We start from the raw sequence: 24,808 nt of genomic DNA, 5'->3' as shown, positions 1-24,808 counted from the left end.
TATGTATAAGCTAAATGCAGAGAGAAAAGAGAAAGAAGAGTAGAATCACACCACCATAACAAAAGTAGTCTTCTGTAAGCTCGATTCCCAACATCTCCTAGTTTCATAATGTTATCATCATAGACCAACAAAATAACCATACCAGAAGCCGTATAACGAACAAACCAAGAATGATCACACGAGCTCTGTCTGAATCCAGCTTCATTCACCATGGCCATCTTGAATTTCTCAAACCAACGCTCTGGGTGCTTGTTTGAGACCATATAAGACTTTCTTCAATCGAAAAAAAGGGATAGATCGGAAGTCTGGAATGAAGTGACCAGCAAGCAGCAAGCAGCATAGACCATAGTGTCCGAATAGCCTAGTGCTAATAGCTCTAGCTTTAGATTCGTAAGGCTAGCTAGCCGACTTATATACTAATAGGTAGAAAGAATCCCTTACCCGAATGCTTTAGCTTTGGCAACAAATCTTGGGCCAAGTAAAGGAGGCCATTGCCTTTTTTCAGTCCAACGTATCCCGATAGCGAAAGAAGGCTTCCTCCCAGCACTAGAGTGGGATAAGAAAATATCAACCTGACTCAGAGGCAGTGTTGCAGAAAAAAGATCTTTTTTCTTCTTCAATTAGTACAAATTTGGTCGATATCGACAATCTAGTTCCGCAGGAAGGAGGGGAATGAGCTGGTGCTCTAATAGGCATTCGTGGACCAAGAGCTCTTGTCCGCCATTTAGGTTCCGAGCGAGTGTTTGTTACGGTTCGAAAGGACAAGCCCTTTGAACCCATTGAGCCGATTTGATTTATCATTTTTATCGAGATTTTCCTCACCGGTTCAGTCAGACTGAAGCAAGATCTCTTTTATGGAATGGAGGCTTTCCCTATTAATCGTGCAACTTTCAAGTTCGGAGATACTCGACTAAGAGGTAAGAGCATAGTTTACTTTGACTTTGCGAAAGATTTATTGAAATTGTAAGTTATAGCGCAGTTGAATTTCAAAAAAAAAAAATTTGTTTGACTAAAAATATGGGTTTTTTTAAAAGTTGCACTATATCAAAGAAAAGTCAATTATGCCAAAAAGATCGGTGTTTCCTAAACTCTTCCAGTAATGGATAACCAGCTTTGGGGAAGACCTGCTCTATTTTTCGCTTCCCTTTCGACCCCGGGTCTGGTCTGGGATCACTCCCATCTACCTTTCCTCCAGTTAAATCGATGGCACTTGGTTTGGGATCTGGATTCTTTAAAGAAAGGGATGGTGATAGATATTTCTTTCTTCTTATTATCTCTTCTCTTGCATTGCCAGGAGAAATGGCCAGGTGCTTACTAACTTCAAATATCAATAGCTATGTGTGGGACTTGCCTCTTTGGTTCCGGGCTCGCTTCCCCTCGCACTATGGGTTTAAATGGTTTGCTATTTCCTTACACTAATTCCCCCCTGCTGATCCCAGTATGAAAAGATTTGCTCTTCATTTGCTAGGCTAAAAAATCTATAATAAAGTCTAAGGAAAGAAGCCCATTCGACAACTATAATAGGCGCACGCACCAGATCATGCATGCTAAGAACATAGCAGATTAGAGGGGACAAGAGGTTCCACTCATCAAAGTGTGAGACACAACAAATTTCAGTGAAGACCCTTTCTGTTGATTATTAAGCCATTGAAATCATGTGGTTTATTCAAGCATAGGAAGCTCTCAAAACAAGGTCGTCATCCCAAGGTTGGGGCCAGAAGAGTAGCCCCTTCCATATGAAATCTCACATATCTCTTTTTCTCAGCCAATAGATCAGACCAGAGATCCAATTTTTGCTAAAAGGATAAGTGCGGCTTCACATCTCTGATTTTTGTACAATTGGAGTCGCTGAATATGAGGCTGACTAAATCTATGGAGTTTAAGGAAAAGACTTGGATGCCAATTAGACAAAAAACAAAGAGTGAATCTAGCGCACGCATCTCTTACCATTCGTTAAGTTGGCAGCTGCCAATAAGCTTTTCTTTTCGTTTGATCCATTTCTTTCTTTCCTTAAGTGCTAGTTTAGTCCCCTTCTTTCATGAAAGAAGCGCTTAGATCTGAGTGTGGCTGTAGTGTGTTCACGATTTCATGCTATAGTTTCATCAGCTGCTATTGGCCTTTCTTGAATTAGGTGGTATCGCTTTTAAGAGAAAGAAAAGGCTACCTTAGGTTGAGTTCACCAACTACTGAAATAGCAGTGCTTATACCCCCAACTGATTCAATGTCACTTGGGATCGGATTCTTCCTAAATTCATTTCCCCTAGAGCTGGGTTTTTTTCCTCCGACAATCGAGCCACCAGGTTTGAGAATAAGGTGGGATCCCTGAATGTAGTGGCTGGTGAATCACTGATCAAAAAATGAATTTTTGAGAGATTCTTCATTGATCTAGTGGCCGATGAATCACTGATCAAAGAGCGAGCAGTCGTCAGGTTTAATGATTTTGTTGGATCCCTGGATATAGCGGTTGGCTGTGATTCCGACTAATACATCGAAATTGCCCCCTACGTTACCTAACGAGATAAAAAAGATCGGGGTAAGGATGAAGCGGTTATCTTATGAAGAAACTTCTCTTGAAACATATTCGGCTTAGAAAATAGAGAGAAACTTCTGAAAATATGAAGTGTAGTAGAATAACAACAGATTGACTTTTATTGCAGAAAATTCGATTGGGCAGCCACCCCGGATACCTACTGGAGTCGCTTTCAGTGGTGTTGATCCCCATTCCAACACTATGTGTCGGCCTGATTCGAAAGAAGAGAATGAGGGCCTCGATAGTACTAACGACTCCTTACTAAAAAAAATGGAAAATACCATTTGACTTTAGCAAATTCATGGAGATCTCCAATCTATATGAACCACCATTGGAACGTTTCTCAGCCATCGGATCGATCGGTCCTCCATTGGGAACGGTGCATAGGGGGCTCGTATAACAATGTTATCTTAGTTGGTTATTCGATCTCACGCTTGCTGTCCGAGGACTTGATCTCTAAAATTGATTCTCGTCACGTAAGGACTCTTTCTTTGGGCAGATGAGTCATTTTTTCTCTTCCCCGCCTCTCATTTCATAGGGCAGGTTCCCATAGTTCCATTTGCATCTATGGCGTAGTACAGGTTTTCAGCTAGAAATATGAAATCAATATCAACTATTAGGTTACAACCAAGATCTGCTTCTCGAGTTCCTGGCTCACTCAGTAAAGAAGAGTACGGTGAAGACTATTCACCATTTGCAGCAATAGAATAGATAGATACGGGAACTAAAAAATCAATATTCCTTCCAACAGTTAGAGTGAGTGCTAGCAGACTTCGGGTTTCCTTTCCTTTCCTTTACAATACTTGGGAAGCTTCTCAGGTACAGTACTCATTTTCTACCCGGTAGTTTACTTGATAAGAAAATTCTCAGTTGAAATGGATTACCTGATTGCTTACCTTCCTGCACTTGCTTCCCTTTTTTCTGCCACTTTCACTGCAACTACAAGGGCAAGGATCATTGGGAATGCCACTACTGTGACTACTGCTAGTAACCAAAGACTGCTTAGACGTTTAGAGCATTAACCACCTAATCACGAAATCACGAACCGCTCTTTATTCAATTCCGATGCTGCTGATGACAGCATCCCCTGGTGGACGACTTTGTGCATAATCTTTTCTATCTTTTAGCATCTTGATACTGACTTAGTCACTCTCGATGACCGAAAAGACTAGAAAAAATTCAAAAAAAATTATTTTTACTTTCTCTTCTGTCTACTTGTTCAGGCCTATCCTTTGACTTATTCTAATTTTAAAATAAATAATGTAGTTAGCCCCCTTCGGACCCTTCAGAGCCTCTATTGCTGTCACTCTTTAACGGCACCTCTGTTCCGACCTCCCTGTGAGTTTCCAAGTGCTTGTGATTTGAGTATCGACCCAGTCCCGTTATGGTTGCTTTTCCACGACACCACTCAGCAGCTCGCCTTTCTACTCTAAATGAATGCGAGTACTTTTTCTCTGGACTTTCTATTTTAACGTCAGTCGAGGAGGCCTACGGGGTTGCCGAGTTGCTTACGAGGGGTGCCTCCATAGGGAGTCATCATCTCGGATGATAAAAGTTCCATCATAAGCTGAGATTTGAGGGATGAGGAAAGGCACAAGACTCATTGATAAGGCCAGGATACGGGCTATATAGAAATAGAGGCTCCCTGCCTTGAGCCTGAAGTCATTGGTGGAAGCGCAGATGGTTGGAATGTTGCGACCATCATCCTTGGACCCAGTATATAAAGCTCTTCCCTGATCGATCTTGGAGAATCTATAGTCTATGATTCCGCCCCTGCTCCATCCCGCATATTGAGCACAGCTGATATGTGACTACTCGGCACGATTATATCAAGCCATAAAAGACTTCACTATGGCCTGTCATATAAAGATAGAATAGATATGGATAAACAGACATTCCATTGATTCACGAAATGGCTTGTGTGACTCTTCTTTTCAACTCCGTACATTTGTGAAGTTCTTCCGGTAATCTCCCATGTTTTAAATATGAAACGAACGGTCCATAACTCTCTTTCTGAATGTCTTGACTTTTTTTCTCAAACCACCGAACAGGGGTGCAAAAATAGGTTCTAATTTGATTTCGCCTGTAATGAATTCCTTGCTTTGATAAGAAATATCTAAGTAAACAACCTTTGAGCTAAGGTAATATGAAATATTTAGGGTTACCTTTGCATTTCTTGAGTATGTTTCTGTCCTAAACTAAGAAAGAGTATAGTGCTCGTTTTGATAAGAGTATTCCATACTATCTGCTGGATAGTTTTCAACATCTTTCTTTTTCTTCTTGTTCTTTGCCATAATGCCCATTTCGGGATGGGTTGGAAGAGGAATTCCAAATTCTTATATGGATGAGACTGATCACACCTGATCAGTGAGAGAGAGGCAAAGAAAAAGAAGAAAAACTGATTCAAATAAGACTGATCACACCTGCTTGAGATGAAGCTGATCGCATTGCTCTAGCACAAGAGCATGGTAGCCCAGACAGAAGGGAGAGGCATCATTTTTTGACTTATTCCACTTCCACAGGCAATCTCGAATTCATGGGATCCTGCAGCTTCCTTAGCGACATAACCGACGAGAGGAGCTGCTTAACTAGCCTCCCTGGTGTACGAAAGCTGCAAAGGAAGAGGAGCACAACCGTCACTTGCGAAGCGAACAAAGCTTAGCGCTCAAACAAAGCAAAGGGATGCTAGTACACTCTCCGTTCTGTGGTGCCCCTAGCGCAGTGCTCAAACAAGAACCAAGGCATGGGCATTCTGTAAGAACATAAGTATGCTGGAGTGGAGATGACACATACGCGAAGGTACCGAATGTGCCCCTGAACCTCTGCATCCTATGTGGATCAATACACCAAGGGGCCTGACTGATTAAGAGTTCAACCATTATATCAAACCGGCGTCACTCTCTAAGCAGCCAGTTAAGAAGAAAGAAGCGTGGGATGAATACCAAAGACCCCATTTTGAGTTTCGGGGATGGATTCCTCCACCTCTCTTACCCTTGCTGCGAGAAAGAAGCCATTGCCCTGGGATACAAGTTTGATCCCATAGCACAAGGTTATATACCGGCAGAAGAATACTACCAATGGTAGCCTTAAGAGCTTTCACCACCGGTGAAAGAGAAAGAAGGGAAGCAACAATCCTACATCGACTCTGTAAGAAGCTCGGGTGATCACCTTCATCAGATGAGTCTCGAAAAGATCAAGATAAGAAAACTCGCCATCTAGAAGAAAGAAGAGATACATGTGGAATGAAATATATCCGAACGAATGCATCAACAGATGCAATTACTCCTTTTTTTGAATTCCCCTCGTCACCTACTAGTGAGACGGAAAGCTTAGGGATCAGGTCTGTTCGGATTCAGATTGGAGGTCTTGGGCGAATTCTCGCATCGCCTAGTCCTCCCAGATCAACGTGACCTGATAATTGGCTGTTAGAAAAGAACTTGAATGCGATAACCAACATTTTCACCTCATGGCTCTCATTGAGGTTCAAACTTTTGCCTAAGGCAAAAGGGAAAGGGGGTGTTCAGGGATGAGCACCCAAAACCCAAGGCATTCTTCTCGATCGCCCTAAGGCATCAACAGCTAGCCTAGTGAGTCCTTCCCTTGCATCTGGCCATTCTTGTCCATCGTTCGATTCTAGCCTAGTGGATCTATGATTCTCCTGGGATCGGTTTGGATAGTTGAGCTCTTTCTCTCCAACTTTCAAGGACTTGCTTTAATTTAAGGATTGAGGCTTTTGGTTTCCTCTCCTTCTCAGTAAAGTATGAAAGCTCAATTACAAAGACCCTACATGTCTTACTCAACAGGACCATGACCATAAACACTCAGTGATTGGGAGGTGACAGAACCATCAACCAATTCACCATCAGATAGAACTTCACGGGTGCACGAAATAAGAAAACAAATGTCCTTCCCTTAGGTGGAGAAAACGAGCGCGACGGCACTCCATTTCAAAAGAGATGAGCGAAAAGCCACTGGTCGGCACAACCATCAACCTCTTCTGATAGACTCAACTCAAATCATGAAAAAAAAAGTGAAAGCTACAGTTGAAAGGGCTTCATCCCCCCAAAGTTCTAGATGATTGCTTCTCTTTCTCCAGCACCTGCTAGCGTCAGGGACAGTCGATTCGTCTCGTGCGTCCTGACAGTTCCCTACTACCCTATACCAGGAACTGAAGTACGGGAGAACACATAAGGGGAAGGCAGAAAATGCTGGATTGATTGATCGAGCTAGTAATGGAAAGTTGGGCAATTCATGCTGTTCGACCTTACCTGGAATAGGTTCTTCCAAGCTGTAATAGCTTTTTTCCATCGACAACAGCTCTTTTGTTTTGAATGTCAAATTTTCTTCAAGTTTGTCACATCGACTGAATTTTATTAATCTATCTGCTATCGATTGAATCTCAATCTCGTATTAACGGATTCTAAAAGAACTACTTGAAAAGGAGGAATCCCAATGTTGGATCAGAGCTGGAGTTAAAAGAACAAGTCCCTCTTTAGCATGTACAGACTTCTAGTGTGTGAATGATCAAAGAAAGATACATCCTATCTAATGATAAATTCTTACCAAATATAAAAACCATAAGGATTGCTTCCATCCATGAGTTCCCATATGACATAAGCGCTCTTGGGTGGGGTGGGCCATCATTCGTCAAGTCTTTGAGTGCCCGTCGTACCACATGGTTGATGCACTAGGCTGATCGAGACTCTACTTTTTTGCTCCACACCCTACCTTCCTTAATGAATCCCCCATTGGGTCGGCATCGGGATGGAGCGTACCAGCAGGCTATTACGTCGCAATAAAGGAAACCAATAAGATAGTTTGATTCTATGATCGATCGGTATAAATATCAACAACTTCGAATTGGACCAGTTTCTCTTCAACAAATAAGGGTTTGGGCCAACAAAATCCTACCTAATGGAGAGAGTTGGAGAGGTGGTGCTTGGGATGCAGAGGAGCTATTATCGCCCAGCTCCCTAACCTAATGCGGTCGGGGCATATGAAACCGTCAGCCTTACACCAACAAGTTACTTTCGAAGTCCCATCCTGATGTATCATTACATCATTGAAAGGCAACAGAAAGGAATTTCATTCTCGAAGCTTTAGTATCTTTCCTCGCAATGCTGAAAAAGGTGCTTGGTTGCCTTGAGTTGAACTTTTTTGTCACACCCTAGATCGTGCTCAGCTTGAGAGTTTTGTACTGACGGATCAATCGTAATAACATTTAGATAGAAAGAGGACTTCCAACAATAAAAAAAAAAATTAGATATTGTTTCACATGGCCTCATCATCAGTATCTCCATCTGCCCTTAGTCAGCTAACCAAGAATCAAAGGAATTTGCCCTTTCATTCGGATTTTTCTTCTGAGATTGGTTTTTCCTCCCTGACTCTGGGCTGGATCGATATCTGGACCGTCGACTTATCTCGGGTATCTTGGGGTTAGGAGTTGCTCACCCTCCAAAAATACTTTTTTATTGTATTCTACTTTGCCCTGTAAGAATCTCCTTTGCATGCACACTGCCAGCCCCTATTGGACAAAATCCAAGCCATTGGGTGGAAGGGCACAAGATGCTATAAAAAAATTGCTTGAAACTATTCTCTTTGACGATTGAATCAATCTTTATGCTCCCATATTGAGTACTTCCTGAACTGAGAAAAAATTTTGTTCCGATAGCAGGCACTGTTGGCTTCTAGGCGCAGGTGCTGTGAAAAATCTCAGACTCTTTTCCCCAAAGGAAAACTCCCTTAGGACATGGTTCCTATCAACTAGCCGAGCGGGGAGTGGGGAAGTATATAGCTGACCCAGGCAGTGAAGGTTTCCACAAGAAGCCAGCCACAGCATACCTTAGAACAAGTGCATCGAAGCGATCAGAGGAGAGGACCTTAGGAGGTAGACTCATCGCCCTGGGATGGAGAACTAGCATAAAGCCATACTCTCTGGGCCGAAACTGAGACGAGACGAAGATTTTGCTTGCTCCAAAAAGAACAATCCTTTTTTTCCATCTGACTTTCTTTGTCCAGAGCTTCACTTTTCTAGCTGTAGACTTCGATTGACTACCAATGCCTCATAACTCAGACTTCACAAGTCTCCTTATCATTATCAATGGTTAGCAGTACAAGCAGCAACCCCCTTATCCACTAGCATCCTTGAAACTGTGCAGAAAAAGAAAACCTTTCATTGGCTGACCTGGTGAGCAAGCTTCCGTCTTTCAGACATGCTCCCCTTGCTGGTCGACATTTAGAAAGAATAAGAAAGAGAAGTGTACAGATAGGCTGGGTTTCTACCAAACAAAGGAAAGAGTTTCCAGGATTGGATGCAAGTGATTGATTAGTTCATGCTCAAGTACAGGCAGAGTTAGCCAAGGAAGAGGTACAACATAAGCAAGTCAGCGGGTTACAAGGAAGTGGGATTCCAATCATAGTGAGTCAAGCCGCTTTCAAGCCTCACATAATTTGAATTTCTCTGACATTCTACATTTCCAAAATGAATCCTATTAAATATTTCACATTTTCAATGATTATCTCTATTTTAGGTGGTATAGAATCTAGCACCAATCCTTCCCATTTCATTATCTTAGTTAGATAAGGTGAAGTCCTTATTGAATCAATCAAATATTTAATAAAAAGACCAGCTAATCATAACCCTAAAACACGACGTTAGCAGGGAGCCTTCCCTTTCCGTCGGAGCTTCATGGGTGTTGCCCGCTGCCGCACATAGCTGTTCTCATAGATCACACCACAGGCTGCAAGATGCTCTCCATGTTGGATAATTTTTCGGACTACAATCAGATTAAGATGGCAGAGGACAGGGAAAAGACGACATTCATCACACCCTGGGGAACGCCAAGACACGATCGAGAGAGAGGAGGCAAAGCACGCGATCAGCACTACAACTTCAGCTACTAGAGGGCTCAAAGGAGATCTTCTACGATCTCTAGTGAGAAGAGAAGTATTTGAAGTTCAACTTTGAGATGTAAACTATCTTATCAAATTCTCAATTGAAATGAATTAACCGATTGCTTACCTTCCTGTGTTTGCTATTGATCTTGTCGATCCATCCGCTTCATGAAAATCTGGATATGCATGCCATAGAAGCCCCCTACTAATCTAATCGAAAGGGGGAGGGCTAAAAGACATTGGTTGAAGGCGCAGGTAATGAATAGGGATTTACCCTGATACGGCTAAGCCATAGGAGACATCGTATACAAGCAAACTGGATGGAACGGACCGACTTGCAACGAATCCAAAGCAACTGCAACTTCTACGATTGAAATGGAAGACTTCGAAGATGATCTGTAATGGGCTTAAAAAGGGCAACCACATTCCATCGAGTCTTTCACCTCATGAAATTTCATCAAGCTATTCGCCTGCCCCTCTTACTTCTGGTGCCGTCAGCAGATACAGACCTAGCCTATAGCAGACACCAACACCTTTTAGCTTGTAGCAGCAGCCGGCTGATCATCTTCTCCTGTCTGGGATCGAGCCCTCTCCCTTCTAGCTTTCCGACAACATCGGATTCTTTTTCCAGGGTCGATCAAAGAAGCACGATCTTTTTCGATAGTTCACGATAGCAAGGGTTCAGACCTTCAAAGCTTTTCTTTTTTGTATAGCCAACTTAGTCCCTTCATCTCCAATGGAAGCCGACCATCCCTCCTGGCTTCATCCACCTGCACTGGTCGAGTCCAATTAGTGCAGTTGATTTGTCAGTCGACTCATCTCCTTATTTCGATGTTGGTGGGTAATGAGCTATTGATGTCGATGGGCTTGATGAGGGATTCGATGCCTTGCCTCTGTCCGGTACCCAAAAAGCCTATGCTTCTGCTACTAGTGCCATCGGGTTTACTTTTCAACGAAAACTAGGGCTTTTCTTTTCTTCCTCTGCCTTGTTTACTTAAAAGGCTATCTCCGAGTGGCAATAAAGAGTGCGTTCCTTCAAGCAAAAAGGATGCAAAGCAATCCAAAGGAAAGCTAGACCTCGAGTGAAGAAAAATGGGAGCCACTCTAGTAACCTTTAAAAAGGGTCCGTACTAACCTTACCAGTTATTACTGTCTAGTGTCCAAACTGATTAAAGAGCTGTTGAATAAGCAAATCGGCTATTTATAGTTACAGCAAACAAAAAATCAGAGCAGTCGTATGGAAGGTCTTCCTTTGGCCTCCCTTGTTGGGAGAATCCAAAGAAGAAGAATCGGACTACACAGATCATGAAAGAGACCAACATACTAAACAAGGTTTCTTTTCGAAGGGCATGATTTGTCGAGCTAACTTAACTACCAACAAGAGAAAAAAATAGCAAGTACTACTCTTTCTCCCTCTCGGCACAAGAAAGCTTGAGTTTTGTTTCTAGCTAAGACATTAAGAGTGATTGATGTCATACCAGTAGATCTTTGATTCTTTCGATGGTATGGATAGTGCTATTTCTATTCGATCACACAGGGCTTGCTTGACTCTTTCTTTTCTTTCGAGCACTTATAGTGATTTGTCATCGTCTGAAACTTTCAAGCCAATTTTTGACTGATAGCAAACCAAAATTTCGAAATGAATTCTGGTTTCAAGAAAAGCAGAAATATACCTTGAGGCAACGAATTGATGACGTGATTAAACTAATGTCAATCGAGCCTATACGAAAAAGGTTTGATCTCTATTTTCAACTAGGAATAGTGTCCAAGGGGAAATAAGTTCAAAAAACTTTTGTAAGCCCCTTTACAGTTTTAGCAGATATACATAAGAGGTATTTAGGCGCTCTCAAGCATAAAAGATAGAAAAATATCAAAGTAAGATTCCGCAAAGAATGGAAAGTCCCGATCTTTGAAATCAAAAGCTTACCACACTTTATGGTAAGTGCGAGCATTTCCGCAAGAGGGTATAAGGCAAAACTGATGAGGTCACCAGAAAGAGTAATGGAAATTGTAGATGCAATAAGGGCAAATGCCCGAGTAAGAGTCTGATATTGCTTCCTAAGTTGATGTTGTAGATCGTGAAACTATCCTCGAAAGTTCGATTGATTGATTCTGTATGCTTTGCTTGCTCGCTGGAATGGAGTGCTCCTCGGGACCCAAAAAGAAGAAATAAAATTTCAATCAGACGGAAGTGAACCTGATCAGCAGAGGATTGATCGGCCACTCCAAAAAAAAGATTGTTGAGACTCAACAACTGGAACAGGATCCCACAGAGAATAAAAGGGATTTAGATGTTTCGTTGACACAGAGGGGCATGGACTGGCTTCCACCAATCAAAGTTTCGTGCATTTCAGATGGTGGTAAAGTGATACCACATAAGGAGCTCTTCCTCATTCAGGCATATTCTTAGGTAAGAAATATTTGACCCTTCTAGTGCAAGAGCATGGTAGCCAAGACAGAAGGGAGCGGCATCATTTTTCGAGTTATTCCACTTCCGCAGGCAATCTTCGAATTCATGGGATCCTGCAGCTATTCGGATCCATAACCATAGGTTCCAATGCACGAGATCTTGTAGTACTTATCAATGAGATCCTATCAATTAGTATTATACAAAAGAAATCAATTATAGAAACTAATACAATTAAATCAGCTCTTCATAGACAAACTTGAGATTTATGATCCCAGATAAGATCAGTTCAGGACTCAGAGTCAAAGAAAGCTCTTAGCCTACGACCAATGAAGATTAGAAAGGCGAGAGGCGGATGAGCTCTTGATCGTTTTCTACGCAATTCATTGAGTTGATAGAGTACCGAGAATAGTCTTTAACTAGAAGTTCAGAGGCAGGCGCTAGCTATTAGCTCAAGTTCACCCGCACTTTCTAAGGTTACGGAACGAAGGAGCCCGAGCATAAAAGCAGGAGCGCAGTAGACGCAAATTCTTTTTTGAACATTAAAGTGTGCTAAAAAAAAAAATCTATACTGGTCCTGATTATTCTGTCTTTATCTCATTTATAAAGAGCAGATTTCATCCTTCATCCATTTATTTTTTTGGTACCCAATCAGTAGCAAACTGGGATGTTGAGTCCTTGGGGAAGGCACGTCTTCAGTCCTCCGCACCCGACGGAATTCCATCCAGCAAACTACTGCTTCTTTGCTTACGCACTCTGGCTTTGAGCTTTGAAAGAGGCCTCGACCCACTGCGGATATACTAAGTGACCCACTCTACTCTATCATTCAATCCTGACAGACTCTCCTTCCAACTAATTGCTTTCCTTTGAAACTCTCACTTGAACGTGTGCTAAGACTGGTATACTTTCCTTGAAGACCATCAATAGGAGACACAGTCGAGCCGTATTAGCAAGCGTGACATGTCGGACTGACCCAACACTTCTTTCCCGACAACAGAAGATGCACAAAGTGGTTTCAGTAGCACTATCGAGTTCGCTGACTATTGGCTTGCCTGGACCCTCTTGGTTTGCTTGGAGAAGCACTAGAACTACATGGGGTTACCATATGCCCTTTTTCTTTTCATGACTCAGAGCTAACATAACACTTTCACTAGATGACACTCCAACTGACACTGCAACTCAAAGCTATGGGAGGGCAGAACCAATATAACTGGCTTAGGGGGCACTCGAACTCGAGAGAAGGGACCCTAAATGCTCGGCTGGATCCCTACGCTTTGAGCTGTCACTCATCCCGTGCTTGCAGGTGATGATTCGATTCTTCTTGACTTGAGGGGATGAAAAATTTCTAGATGGGCGTAATCCTCTTTAAGGAATATAATAGGCTGCAAGAAAGAATCTCTTAAAAATCTCTGTCTCTATATCTCGATTGCTTGTGGAGGTTCAATAGAAAGACCCCTTGGTTCTGGCAAACAGATCACAATTACAGGTACCTAAGAGCATACCGATGGAATGAACAAAATACGAACAGTTAACATAATATGGTCATAGATCTTATGACAAGGGCACGGGTCAGAAAGCTAGCTTTCAATGGTGGATCTGGTGTGGAGGGTCCAGGTAGGACCTCCTAAAGTAAAGAATTTTTTGACCCTCAGAGTCAATCGCTTCCTTAAGCCTGAGAAAGAAGAATCCCAGTCGAGGGACCGCCTCTTATGAACCGGAGTACTTACTGACTGAATCGGATTCGACTAAGCACTTTCATCGGGTCGGAACTATGAAGATCTAATCGAGAAGTAAAGAAATATCCCCAGCTTGTCCTCCTCTTTTATATGCTGCATCGGAAAGAGGCGCGGGGGCACCTTAGTTCTGTTCTTTACTGTGAACTTGCTATTCCTTCTTATTGATGCACAGTGAAAAAAACTGAAGCCACCTGACTCCTCTTCAATCTGAAGTGAGAAAGAGAATTTGCCTAAGCAGGCTGTCTTTCTTGAACTGATCTTGCCAACCCTGCTTGATGATTTCCATCATCTTCAGATCAAAAAGGGGATCTCGGATGGCATGAAACTTACTCTTTTACAAGAAAAAAGTTGATTGCTAGGCAAGAGCCCTTACACAAATATAGGAATGAGAATAGATAGATTATTTCCCATTAGTCATTGAGGATACACAAACAAAGTCGAGGTAATTATGTTAAGTTCATTGTGTATCGTACAATAAACGAATATAATTTGTGTATGTACTCTCAATAAAAATAGGGGGTAGACTTAAGCAGTGGGATAGACTCCTTCAAATGGAAACATAGGAGATGTTTAGCTAGTACAAGCTGTGTTTGTGTTACCCATCCCGACTTGGAGTGGAGTAGTCAGGAAGAGGCACTACTCATAAACGAGTAGCTTCTTAGCTTCCAGCTTATAACACCTTTTGGGACTCTAAGCTAAGGATTGAAAATCTAGGCTTTTGAGTTTGTAGCTAGGCATCTACTCTCTAGCTTCCAGCTATCCCCCAAAAATGTCATGTTCAAATGGTTCCAACCATTTTTTGAATCTCCATTTTCACTTGACAAGAAACAATTCTGGAAAAAATCTGACTCAGAAGGGAGGCTAGACTAATTGACTGAGCCAGACTCCATCTAACTATTCTGCATCCATCTAGCAAAGCCGCATGAGGGAGGCACCCTAAACTTTGTAGTCAAGGCGAAGCTCCATTGTAGACGTGAGGATCCCGCTCTATTGAGCCTTCCCGCTTATCCTAAATATAACTCAGTCAGATTAGGACCTCAAGCTATCACCTCGATGTTTTGAGCTAGCCTATCTAGAGTAGTTTTTCAGCTGCATCTGCTTACGCTCTAGTTGTCGGAGGGTTAGCTGGCTTGCTGCTTTCTTTCTCTCCTTATCGCTCACGCTAGCCTATGTGCATTTTGATGCTTGTTTAGGATTGGAGTAAACAATAATAGTTATATCTTTAAATCGGACATGGCGTTATTTTTGCATAACACAATCTAGCATATGTGTCATGTAGAAACTAAACAGCAAGGTGCATCTTCAAACCAGGAGTGCAGTTTGGTTATAGTAAGAAGAGAGAAGACGAGACTATGGCATTGGTTTTCACTAAATCGATAAAGAACGAACTCAGGTACGCCATACACCGATGCTATGGCAAGAGTTTGAGCTCCGTGAAAGGTATGCTTCCAATTGAGCTTGTTTAAAAATGTACTTTTTCATGATACAAAACTCAGAATTTGGAGGCAGTTCAGTCTTGCCCTTGTCCGAGCCTCTTTTCCTTCTTCCAGCATACGACATGAATGTGTAATTTTTTCACTGGCTAGGGAACGAGGAATTCTCAACGAAAAAAGTGCTCTCTGAACCAAACGTGAAAGTTGTTTTCCATCAGACGGCTGTTCACGTAACTCTACTCTGGGCTTGGATTATATATCTAAAAGGGTATGCTCTCGACCATTCCACACGCTGCCTAGCACCTCTAGGTGCAAGCAGAACTCTTGGTTCAGGAAGAGGCTCAACTGGGGAGAGTTTGTGGCAGCCCATAGCCCAATATTGAGACCACAGCCTATTATTCAAACCACACTAGATCCAAATTCATCGTCCAATCTTCTTGATCTCCAATATGTAAAAAAAATTCTCCTTTTCATGGCCATTCATGGCCGAACCAAAACTCGAAGAGCAGTGGCATGCGTATCAAAACCTGTCCATCAAGCTGGGTCAGGTATAGTTGGTTAGTCGGATGCTGTAACCGAGTATTCTCGTCTATCGAAAGACTTAGTAAGATTTTTTTTCTCCTCCCTCTACTTGGGAATCAGTATCGGGTACATGAAAGGGTCAGATTGATAAAGAGAGGGTACGTAGAGGGGTCAGAAGTAGCGACGAGTTAATCAAAAATAAAAAGTTTGTTCCATAGGCTTTCGTGAAGGGGGCTCATGGCTTTCGAAATCTACTAGTTTAGAGTAAGAGTATGTCTAATGTATAGAAAGTGTTTTCTCAACAAGCCCGAGTCCACGATCTAAAGGCGAAAGGGATGGCTAATATAGTGACTTTTTCGTATTCGGCAGAAGTCAATGGGAAGACCAGGAAAAAAACACAAGTAAAGGCATATTCGGAAACCAAGTCGAAGAGGAAGCGCTCATTCATGTCGTCCCCCCACCGCTCGGGTTGACTCTCTCTTGATAGCATTTAAGAGATTTCGGAGAGTATTGACATCGGCTTTCGGAGACTGATACTCAAAATTTTGAGCCATTTCATCTGCAGATTGTATGTAAACAGAAAGGCGAGTTGAGGATCGAGAGGGGAAAGTTCTAGTCTAGCCCTTAAGGCATGAAAAAAGATAATACCAACCTTCTCTTTTTTGAAGACAAAGTCATCGTCAAGCTTTCTCGACTTAAGCTGAGATACAGTCGGCTTTATTTGGACTGAAAGTACAGAGTAGGCAACTCCTTTGCCTTTCATTTGCCAGACATCCCTTTTGGCAACCAGACTCAGCTTGGGGATACCTTCAGAAAGGAGAGTTTTTTCTTTGATCTTGGTTTGGTCATCTAACTTTCAAGCCTGTTGGGAACTGGTTTCGCATTTCTCATCGGGCTTTGGCTTTAGTAGGTTCTTTGGAATGTTCTTGACGGGATCTATCAAAAGCATGTTCATTGGTGGGAAAGTTTTCTCTCCCATCCGATCACTCTCCTCCCACAGTTTGGATCCTGAAAAAGAAGCTAGTTCTGGGATGCGCTCTTCTAATTTCGAGAATGATAATCCATTTTTTTTCGAACTATAAGCAAAGGGCACGGGGCCCAATCTCTTTTGAGTCGACTGTTCCCTCAGGGGTAGCATTGAATAGGAACTCTACTTTCTTCTCGAACGGATATAGTCAGTGTGCCATGAGTGCTCCCTCTCTCTTTATTCTCACCCAGCCTTCAATGCGGGGGTGAAGCGGTCTTGATGCGGCGAAAGTAGGATATCCAATCTCATGCTTAAAGGGGTTCGCTAGGGATGTCCCTTTTCCCTTTGATATTAAGCTATGATCTCTCTTCTCTCTCTTGAAGTTCCTATAAAGCGACTCTGAACCTATAACCGGATTGTGGGGCATCCACGCGATGGAGAATCGAGTCATCCAGCGAAGACTGATTTGGAGTAGAAAGCTTCGGTTGCCAATCGTCTCTCTCGATCTTCAGCTAACAGAGCAGGCGAGCAAGAGGCTTTCTCCTTCTTTGGTCAAGGATAACTGGGATCCACTAGAAGTCGTGCCTCTACTGTTCCCTCCTTCCCACCGCCCTCCCCTCAATGGATCATCTCGTTCTACTTCCAAGTAAATAGGTTGGACGAATTTATCATCATGTTTTTCTTATTATATAACCAAACCACTCATATATCGAAAATATTTCCATACTCTCCTTATACTTCTATAGATGCTTCATTAGCATCTTACTCATCTGAAAGAGTTGATGTGGATGCTTTTTTTCTCTTAATTTCTATTCCGTGGAGGATTATGCCTTTCTTCTAGTCTTTTATTCCGATTCTATACCCCATCTCCCTTTAACGCTATGTCAAGGCCACAACGAGCGGAACGAAACAAAGAGAAAGATCAGATTCTATACCAGCCCTTTCTCTCCATCTCTGAAGGACAGCCTTAATGCCCTTGTCTACGAAAGAAGGCTAGGCTCCTTAACACTCCTGTTGGCTGCCCGTTACAAGCCTATGCCCGCCTCCTCCACTCCTCTGGCTACAGATTATGCGTTAGTCAGTCAGGTTCAGCAAATCCTACTGTTGATGGGTCAATATCAAGCAAATATAGCCTGTGTCGATCGGATAGGACCACCATTTCTCTGATCTCCAACTGACTATAAACTATTGCTTTTGCTACTGACACGCAGTGCTTATACGTATTGGCTACTTATGTTTCTCCCTTGTTCAGAGAAAAATTGATTTTCATCTCTGGATGACTAAAATAAAAAAATAGCAGCACAAGCAACTTTCACGGTATCATCTCCAACCGATACTTCAACGAAAGCCGAGGTTTGCTAATGCGCATTCTCGAAACATTCTTTCATTCAATCCACTTGATATAAATTTCATGCTAAAGAACCCTCGGAGGAAGGTTTGTTCGTAGCCTTTGACTTCACTGTTGGAGTAAATGAAGAGAGTTTCGTGACTTCTGAGCTGAATAGAGCTGATCTCATGACCCAAGGTAGGAATCGAGTAAAATAGCTAAGGTTTCTACTATTCAAATAGCCAGTCCCTCACGAAATACAAGAATGAATCAATCAACAGTATCGCAATTAGGGGTCTAAGACACGTAAAGAAGGGAGTCATTGGTTGTTCAATTCAATTCTTCAATCATTCTGATCTTAAGGCAAGCCCTAAACTTCGCTAGTGAAAAGGAAAGCCCATCCAATTACATTGGTAGTTCCCCTCCAAACAGCAGGGTGGGATTTCTGAGCTGAGGAAGATGCAGAAGATGTCCCAACCCTGAAATTTCATGTGAACTACTAGAAAATGGTGAGATCATGAGATTCTTAGTGAAAGAAGGACCAATGATGAGCCTATCCTAAAGGAGAAGGAGCTTTCATTGAAGTAGGGCTTCTTTGAAGATTGAAGAAAAAATAGGACAATTATGTGCATGGAAAGCGGCTTAGACCACTTACCTTTGATGGCAGGCTTCTTCCAATGGATTGGTCTTCGAAAGCCCATTTTTCAGCGAAGAAAATAGTACTTTGCTGAGAGCACTAGACCTTCTCTCTTTCTGGATTGATTTTCACTCACTGCCTGATAGCTGGCTTGGCCCATGAGACCACATCAATAACTATGTATAATTTTAAATTTATTTTTTTTCAATATATCTTTTATAAAGCTTTGATACAAATTGATATAACTTAATACAATTTGATACAGCTATGATACATTGTATTTTAATAGGCAATAATCATCATTTAGTAAGCCTGATCTGATCATTGTATGTAACATCATTCAATTCAAACCATAAGTCTTAATTCACTAATTAATGATTCATAATATATAAATTTCAGGCATACTTAGATCAGAAATCAATTAAAGTTATTCACATCAGATCAAAGAGATGATACCCAGCAATTTCATACACAAGCGGATTTGATTGTATCTACAATAGTCTGTATCATTCCAAATGAATAAAATGATTCTTACTTGATTCAAATAGATCATGATAAAATATAAATGTCACTTACAATCATTTGTATCATGTCACATGGATGATATACAATAATTTCATATACCACTAGATCTGAATGTACTTATAGTAGTTTGTACTATCTTAACCGAACAAGAAAATTTTCACATGATTCAGTTGATCTTGATAACATGTCAGTGATACTTACAATAATTGGTATCGTATCAAAAGATTACATATAGATCTATTTAATTTAGATTAATTATAAAATATAAATATTACCTACCTCAAATATGCCGACAGCTGAATAATTAACAACTCTATCATAATTTTTTAGAACCTAATAATCCACAACCACAACTAAGTTAACAACTCATAACAATGTTTTGAACTACTACTTAATAACTCTCTCTCAACCTTTTTAAGTCCCAATTCTCAAAATTCTCTATTTTTAGGGAAAAGAAAGAAAGAGAAGAAATGATGCAATAGCCTTTCCTTCATCTTTTTCTTTCACCACAGCTCTATTTCACTAATTATTTATCCTAGCTAAATTCATCCAAAAATTTTCAAATTTGATCCTCAAGTTGATTTATGAGTTAGCATTCTTTAATTAAAATTTCAACTTCGACCACTTAGCCAATAGGGAGATAAAATTTTTAAACTAAAATAAGATCGAATCAATCCACCTTCAAAACTTCACCTCTAATCTCTCAATTCTCTTGACGTTCTTTTCCCTTAACACTCCCCCTTCTCCTAATGGTCTACTCTTTTTATTCCATTACCTAATACTTATTTTCTAACAGAATTTATTTACATGCCAAAAGTTCTAACATCTACCCATTAACCAGTAATTAAAATCAGCTATACAATAAAATAAGACGCTTAATCATACCTACCCCGATGAAGAGTTTCCCCATGGCAACAGCCACCACCACCAAGGCAACAACAGAGAGAAGAAGAGAAGATAGGAAAAAGAGGAAGAGGAAAAGAGAGAGATGAAGAGAGTTCTTGTATTCTTTCTTTCTTTTTTTTCCTCTATTTTCTAACTCTCTCACCCACACCCACACATTTACACCCATAGGAATAGAAAAAGGGGAAAGAGGCAGAGGCCTCTACTCTCTTTTTCTCCTTCTTTTCTTTTATTTTTTGCTGCTTTTCAACTCACCCACACACAGACGCATGCACAAAGAAGGAAAGGGGGAGCCCGAGGTGCTAGAGAGTGAGAAAGAGTTGGGGAGGAAGAGAGTGAGTGCGAGAAAGAGAGAGCGGGAGAGGGAGAGGGCGTGCAAGAAGAGAGCAAGAAAGAGTGAGTGTGAGAGAGAGCGGGAGAGGGAGAGGATGCGGGAGAAGGGAGTAAGAAAGAGAGCAAGCACGAGAGATAGAGAGCGGGAGAAAGAGATGGCACGAGAGAAGGGGGTTTTTTGTGTGAAGCCAAAATAGGGAAGGTTCCACACACACCTCTTTTTTTTCTCCAGTGGGTTGCATGCGACTGCCCCCATGAATAGCCATGGGCCTGCAACATTGTGGACCTCCATGTGGCACGTAGAAAAGGGGTCCCCTTGGGTCAGGCCTCATATTTCTTCCCTTAAATAATTTCATCCTCAAAATTTTTACACTTTCAAACTCAAATCATCATAGCTAAATCTATATGACTAATCATAAGCTCTACTGATAAATTTCATCAATATCGTTCTTACATACAAGTCTATGACTAAAATCTTAATGATGAGGATACTTTTAAGATCTCTGATTTTCAAGCTTACTACAATCCTTACAAATCTTTAAATATACATACAGATAATTGACTTTACCAAACTTCACATCAAATCTTAAAAAATAAAAATTATTAAACATATGAGACTTAATATCAAAATCATTAAACATTTACATAAAGGCCTACTATAACCTAGTCTTAGGCATTCTTCAAATTTCTTGCAATTGGAGTGCTAGACAACAATTACTCTAATGTATCAATCTACATTATCTTGATCATTTTAGCACTTATACCATTATAGTTTTCCTCCCTTAGCTATCTTAATTCCAATTCTAATACTATGTTCTAATATCAAATTTTCTAGAGCCTATTGATTCTTTCCTTCTTCTTTTTTTTAACAACTTGTATCAATATTTATTCTAGTAGATTAGAACACCTCCCTCTGTTGACATGCTTACAATCTTGACTAGAATCCTATCTTCTATTTTCATAACACTACTATAATCAACATATACTTAGCTCCTTCTAGAAATAATGACTTGGTTCTTACTTACTACATACTTTCTTTATGATCTACTAATTATTGATTTTTAAATCCTCAAACAAGTAATAATATTAGATCTAATCAACTTTTAAGTTTTGTCACGACATATGTTAATGCTCAGTAGACCTTCAATCCTCTTGCTTGTATCACTAGTTGACAATCAAAGTTTTAAACACTTATTATTCAACCTACATGCCTTTAGAGAAAATTCTTATCAAGAAGATTTTAATCTTTTATAACTACCTACATATTTATACTATGACTTATACAAAGAATTGTATAAATAGCAGAATTTAACTTAAGCTTAGTATGTTATTTCTGATTCATTCCAAATTTTAAATTCTTTTTCAAGTCCCTTAAGAATATTTGATCAACTGTCAATTGCTTAAATTTTTTAATATTACCTTAAATTTTTTTTCAAAACACATCAAGATATTTAGTTAATTCTAAAAATTTTTCAATAATATAATCAAAATTAATCACTATAGAATCCTTCAATATAAAGTAGAATTTGAATAAATTCATATCAGGATATCAAGTATAGCATAAACTAATCCCATGCAATAATAAATCATAACTTTCTTTGCTCTTTCCTCCATTTCAAATTTCTCCAGATGAAGATTCAGTATTTAGAGAAAGTTCTTGTCTCAATCTCATTACCTGATAGTATAGGGAGAACATTCGTCGATATGTTTCTGATTTATATCTCTCAATCTATTGTAGTCCCACCTCAACTGCTGTAGTTCTACTTTTATAGCATTATACTCAGCTCTTATCTTTTGAAAAGAATATTTATAATAGTTTCTGTCTGAAAAATTAATATCTCATACTTTGAAGTGGAATCGATGCTTCAGGATATTAAAAGCATAGGTTGCTGCCTGTTCTTCCGACCTCAGTTGCTCCACCCCAAAAAGATCCACAATTCTTATTACTTCGTAGGATTGACCACCTCTACTAACAATGATCTCAACAAAATATTTAACAAATTATCCTTCATTCATTTCTATCCCATATACCAGGTCTGATAGTCCCAGCTTCTTTGTTACCTCAGCTAATATTATTTTTAGAGATATATCGATTATTTTCATGATTTACAATTAATATCATAAAATTAATCACTTATATAAAATAATTTTTATCAAAAATAAAATCCACTAAATGATAACCATACAATTGACTATTTCTTTCTAAGATTGTTGTTTATATAATTATATACCAAAAATCTTCACCTGACTTGTGAATTACCACCCACCACTTACTATATTATTTTATCCATTCTAATTTTCGAATACTTTAGTTGCACCTGTTTATATTACTATGGATATTTGAATTCATCTAATTTCTTTTATTGCAACCCTAAATCATACTCTTGTATATCTAAATCCTATTGTATTTCTTAACTTTAATTCTCTACTCTCCACGAGTGTAGTACATAAGTTCTTTCTCTCTCTTTTTTTCTTTTTTTACATAATTATTATCCAAATTCTAGCTAATCAATCTTAATATTCTATATAACAAGAAATAATAATACTCACATATTTCATTCTTCAGACAAATTATTAATCACATAAATGTACACTCTCGGCTTATGCTTATATAGGCAAAATGTCTATATAACAAGAATTAATAGATCACCTCTAATATAATAATAAACTTTGATCATAAGAAACTTTTTAATACTGTAATTATTGCTATTATACCGCCAACATTCATAACACTGCTAATATCATCTTCAATATATTATTAAAGTATCATTAAGAACTTATTTCAAAATTTCATAAAGGTCGAAATATAAGATCAACTATACCTAGAATGATAAAGATAAATTTTTTATATCTTATTGTCTAATAATTATCCCACTAACTCTCAGTGCATATCTTGATTCTAATACCTTCTTATATACTAAAATTATGCTCTGATACCACTTTAACTATCATGCCCCTGATCCAAAATTTAAATTAAAATAAAATTCAAAGACATGAACAGCTGCAATATACTATAAAATACTATCTCTATAGGCATGTAAGGCTTCCAACCTGACAAAATTTTAATATAATATCCAAGATGGCATACTCCAGGCAGTAGTAAAAATAAAATAGTGAATTATTACATATCTTAATTTTAACTTCAACTTTGCAATAATCTATATCAGTTTTACATCATATCATTAAACATAACTATTCTAAAAACTAACCATCTTTTATAGATCGACTTCATCTCTATACATAAATCGCAAAACGTCAAAAAAGTCTAATCCCCAAAACTAGTCCCTGAATGTGAAAACAAGAGGTGAGAGTTTATGAGCTTCACGACTCAGTAACAGATGCATTATAAAGCAGATTTAAATAATGATGATATGCAACTCAAATATATCATACAGAATGTGATATCAATCTGATCAATATCAAGATATGTAATCAAGGATATTCGACATACAGTCTTATGTCAAGCTTTTTACAATATGAAATCAATAAATAAGATACGAGTCAAATATATACTCAATTTCATAATATTATACTTAAACACAGATATCCATTTTTTTTCGCTCTCAGTCCTTATTGTGGTGCCACGACACTTGTAGCAAGGGATTTCAGAAAGATCCATGCTTTTCTCCATATGGTCTTCTCAAGTCCACGCTTACGATCCGTGATGGGCATTTCAAGTCCATGCTTACGTCCCATGATGGACATCTCAAGTTCATGCTTACGTTCCATGGTGGGCATCTCAAGTCCATACTTATATCCTATGGTGGACATCTCAAATCCACGTTTATGCCTATGATGGACATCTCAAATCCAAACATCATACACAGTAGGCTGAGTCAGATGATATATATATCAATAACTATGTATAATTTAAAATTTTTCTCTTTTCAATACATTTTTTATGAAGTTTTGATACAATTTGATACAACTATGATATATTATATTTCAACAGGCAATAATCATCATTTTTTTATCAAGTCTGATCTGACCATAGCATGTAACATCATTCAATGCAACTTATAAGTCTCCATTCACTAATTAATGATTCATAATACATAAATTTTAGGCAATACTTAGATCAGAAATCAATTAAAGTGATTCACATTAGGTCAAGGAGATGATACCCAGCAATTTCATGCATAAGCGGATTTGATTGTATCTACAATAGTCTATTATTCCAGACAAATCAAATGATTCTTACTTACAATCATTTGTATCATATCACATAGATGATATACAATAATTTTATATACCACTAGATCTGAATGTACTTATAGTAGTTTGTACTATCTTAACCAAGCAAGATGATTCTCACATAATTCAATTGATCATGATGTATAATATGTCAGTGGTAGAGAGCGAGCACAAGAGATAGAGAGCGGGAGAGAGAGAGGGCACGGGCGAAGGAGATTTTTTTTGTGGGGCCGAAATAGGGAAGGTTCCCGACATATCTTTTTTTTTTTTCCCTCCGATGGAGTCCACACAACTACCCCTCATGAATAGCCATGGGTCCACAACATGTGGACCCCCACATGGCGTGTGAGAAAGGCCTCCCCCTGGGCCAGGCCTATGTTCATATGAAATATATTCATAT

At 39.6% G+C, this 24,808-nt stretch overlaps 1 protein-coding gene across 20 annotated transcripts in view; it reads right to left on the bottom strand.

The window, feature by feature from the left end:
- The window catches only part of LOC105049643 (uncharacterized), a 123,743-nt gene that overhangs the window by 41,514 nt on the left and 57,421 nt on the right, over positions 1 to 24,808 (bottom strand). The window contains exon 2 of one of the 20 annotated variants that reach the window (XM_073261797.1): positions 23,424 to 23,499. The exons of 18 other annotated variants lie outside the window; for them this stretch is intronic. The gene's annotated coding sequence lies outside the window, so the exon portion shown is untranslated. Of the gene's footprint in view, positions 1 to 18,471; positions 18,590 to 23,423; positions 23,500 to 24,808 lie in introns of those variants that run through there. One more of the 20 variants, XM_073261801.1, reaches the window with a different exon arrangement.

Source organism: Elaeis guineensis, chromosome 8, assembly GCF_000442705.2.
Source record: "Elaeis guineensis isolate ETL-2024a chromosome 8, EG11, whole genome shotgun sequence".
Taxonomy (NCBI): domain Eukaryota; kingdom Viridiplantae; phylum Streptophyta; class Magnoliopsida; order Arecales; family Arecaceae; genus Elaeis; species Elaeis guineensis.
Note: the sequence above shows the minus strand (reverse complement) of the source record. Positions and strands in the feature narration are given on the sequence as shown.